General features: G+C 37.9%; 1 pseudogene; it reads left to right on the forward strand.

Annotated features, from left to right (window-relative positions):
- The first annotated feature begins 1,091 nt into the window (after positions 1-1,091).
- On the forward strand, positions 1,092-1,639 carry LOC128318546 (B-type lectin plumieribetin-like; annotated as a pseudogene).
- Positions 1,640-3,971: the final 2,332 nt, after the last annotated feature.

Genomic DNA, 3,971 nt, shown 5'->3' on the forward strand with positions numbered 1-3,971 from the left:
AAAATCAAACATACGCAATCTCCGTAGACAAACATGGACAGTAGAATGGGTGGACTGAAAGCCTCAATGACTTTCAGCACAGCACCTTTGCAACAAGTCAGTTTGTCTGACTTCTTCCCTGCTAGAGCTGCGCCAGTCAATTTTAAGTGCTATTATTCACATTATCATTCACAGGGCTTCCCTGCGCCAGTGAGACACCTAGAACACAATGCAGCTCGTTCTCCATCAAACTCAGTTGTGGATGATGGTAAGCATGGTTGGCACAGTCCATGCTAACAGACACATGTAATTGAACCTGCAAAATCTGGACCAGGGCCTCCGGTTTGCCCTTCGACATCAAGCTAAACCCACAAGCAAAAAGCCTAAGAGCTGAAGCATAGCACAACTATTGTTAAGTCATCAATAAAGCAATAGAGCTGGTTATGAAAACTGAATGAGTAATTTATTATTTAAAATGCAGAGAGTACAGTCTCTCAGGTTGGTGAACTATATCCTATTGATCGTGTCTTCACAGCAACCAATGAGAGTAAGGGGGTGTTCTTGTTTATAAAAACTCCTCAAATTGAGACACTGCTTGACCATATAACAACAATCATCACCAGAGCATCTTCACAAAGTTGTGTCTGTGTTGCTGTCGTTGTGCAGGTGTGTAAAACTATTCAAACTTAATTATTAACCTTACCTAAATTTCCTGTCTGATTGTTAAGTGAAGTGTTTGGTGAAAGTTAATAGCTGTTGCAATTATTTTGGAGTGTTTTTTACTGTAAACTGGCAGAGATGAAATCAGTAAAATGTAATGAATAAATTGCAGTCTGATGTTAAGTGTGCTATTTAGACAGAAATTTGATTTATGCAGTGTAATCTCCACACAAAATACCACTGAAGATTAATATTTTGATCTGGAGATTAATATCTTGATCTGAAGATTAATATCTTGAAAGTGAAATAGAATTAAAGAAGTGATTTTGGAAAAATTCTGAAAAAGGCATAGCCATTAAATGGTAGATAATTTGCATAAGAGACAGACATGTTGACTGGAGACATTCAAGAGGAACTGAGATGTGTGGATTTTTTTTGTGGTTTTCACTCTGCATTATCTCTGTCTTTCCTTTTCAGAACCATGAGCAGGAACTTCTTGTCCACGATGAGCTTAAGAAGGGAGACTACCTGTTATCCAACAACCGAGAGTACAAGGCAGTCTTTCAGGTAACAAACTCTGAAACAAATGTTACAGAAAAGCTAGGAGAGATAGCCTGTGCCATTTCATTAACCTTTGGTTTGTTTGCTGCTGTTCACTGTTCATAAGATGATCTCCCATGTCTTGTTTTAGGAGGACGGGAACTTTGTGGTCTACGGCTGGAGGCCAGTTTGGCAGTCTAACACTGCTGGCAATACGAATGCTCGACGGCGGATCATGCAGGGAGACTGCAACCTTGTCATGTATAATCCAGACTCAGCTGTGTGGCACACCAACACCCACTGATCCAATGTCAAAATGTGCCGTTTGACTTTGAAAAACGACGGCATTCTGGCTGTCGAGAATGATGGCGAGATGTTGTGGCAATCTACAAAAAGTAATTAAAAGTAATGAAGCAATCTCTGAGTTTCATTTCTCTCCAATAAAATTGTCAATAAAGTACACAAATCTGAATGACTCTGTGTGGGTATTATTATTATTATTATTATTATAATACTACGATCACATCTAATTCTAATTTTATATATACATACATTATATATATATATATATATATATATATATATTTATACACACATACAGTGGAGATCAAAATTAGAGAACAATTTATAAACACTTGATTTTTTCAGGAATAATGTAATCTTCATTGCTCAACATTTGAAGGAATTTTTGTTGTGGCTATACCATGCTAATAGAACAGTGTTTTACAAAATAACCAAGGCACTTCAACAAAAACCTTTATTTTGTAGAAAACACAATGATCAAAATTAGAGAACAGCAATGACTGTAGCACAGAGAAAGATAACAACTAAAATTTCTGAAGGTTACAACAGTCAACAATTAGTAGGAATTGTACAGGCCCTTGCTTTGAATGACTTCAGCACATCTGCAGCCACAGGACGTCACTAGTCTCTCACACTGCTCTGGTGTGATTTTGGTCCACTCTTCTTCCAGTTCGGTGACTGTAGTGGGTTTCTTGGCCATAACTTTGTCGCCAAGGATTTTCCAGAGGTTTTCTGTTGGGTTTAGATCAGGACTCTGGGCTGGCCATTTCATTATTTCAATGTTTTCAGCTTCAAGGAACTGCTTTACCCGTTTTACTGTGTGACAGGGGGCATTGTCGTGCATGAAAATTGCTGGCTGATTGGGTGATGAACGCAGGGAAGGAACCGCATGTTGTCGAAGAAGGGTCTGATAAACATTTGCATTCACTCTGCCATGTAGCTGTATAAGTTGCTCAACTCCTGCTGCAGAAAACATCCCCCAAACCATGACACTTCCCCCTCCACCTTTCACTGACTTCTTTACACACATTGGGTTCAGTCTTTCCCCAGTTTGACGATGAACATAATGTTTCCCATCGGACCCAAATAAATTAAACTTGCTTTCATCACTAAAGTGAACTGTGGACCAGTTCTCCTCTGTCCACACAACATGCTCATCAGCAAAGGTTAGTCTAGCCTTTTGATTCTTTCTGCTAATGAGAGGTTTGGTCACTGCAGAGTGGGCTTTCAGTCCAAATTCTCTTAAACGTCGAGACACTGTATGACGAGACAGATCCTTACTCTGTTCAGCGCTGAAGTGGCGAGCAATCCCAGCTGCAGTGTTGAACCGATTGCCCATTGAGATTCTCCGTATTATCCTGTCCTCTCTTCATTTGTCTTTCGTGGATGACCAGGCTTCTTGGGGGACTTGAATGAGTTTGTGATGTTGTAAAGACGCAATATTCTAGAAATCAAAGATTTGGAATGACCAACTTCTCTTGCTATGACTGAAAGGGTCATCCCTTTGGCCTTCATCTGGACAACCTGCTGCCGGAGGGTTTCAGTCACTTTAGAACGGCTCAACCTTCTTGCAAAGTCAGTGAAAACTGGAAAGTTAGGCTGCCAGTTAAATAGGGTTTGTCAGATAATTAAAGAAATTAGCACCAGTTGCCAGATTAACACCAATAACTGGGAGGGATCTGAAAGTGTTCTCTAATTTTGATCAGTGTTCTTTTTCAAATCTCATTGGAGTTTTTTATTCTGTGCTTCAAAATATATATAACTCATGAAATATGCTTTACAAAACTAAGCAGTGACCTTGAAATTTAGGAAATTGTAGGTTGTTCTCTAATTTTGATCTCCACGGCATATATATATATATATATATATATATATATATATATATACACACATAAAACTTTCCTAAAAGACACATTTACCTTTACCTGTTATCATGTGACTGAAAAGGAGTAACCTAATGTAGCTAGCCAATAATGTTAAAACCTTTCCAAATGTTTCCAAAAAAATTTAAAAGCCGTAAGGTTAATCATCAGTTCTCTGACACGTCTTTTTAAATGTCGTCTTGATTTTTTTGGACTGCAGTTTAAACCCTGTTTCGTTTTGGGTTATGTTTGAGACAACAGAAAAGTGTGAGAACTTCCTGCAGGAAGTAAATGAAGAAAAAGAACAGAATCTCTTCCGTCAAGGGATAAAATGCAATCATTATCAAAATGCCAAATCAGATATATTACCTCAAACATATACTTTCAAAAGACATAAAAGCAGACTATGATCAGCTGGGACTATTTTTGTAATGTATATATATATATATATATATATATATATATATATATATATATATATATATATACATATATTTACATTTACTACTTTTATTTTCTGTATCAGCCTGCAGTCAGATCCCACGGAAACACACACACACACACGCATCTCACCTACACATACACATCATGTTGTTTGTGCCAAGTATGCACCACCATATGCAGCAG

This window comes from Pangasianodon hypophthalmus, chromosome 6 (assembly GCF_027358585.1).
Source record: "Pangasianodon hypophthalmus isolate fPanHyp1 chromosome 6, fPanHyp1.pri, whole genome shotgun sequence".
NCBI lineage: Eukaryota > Metazoa > Chordata > Actinopteri > Siluriformes > Pangasiidae > Pangasianodon > Pangasianodon hypophthalmus.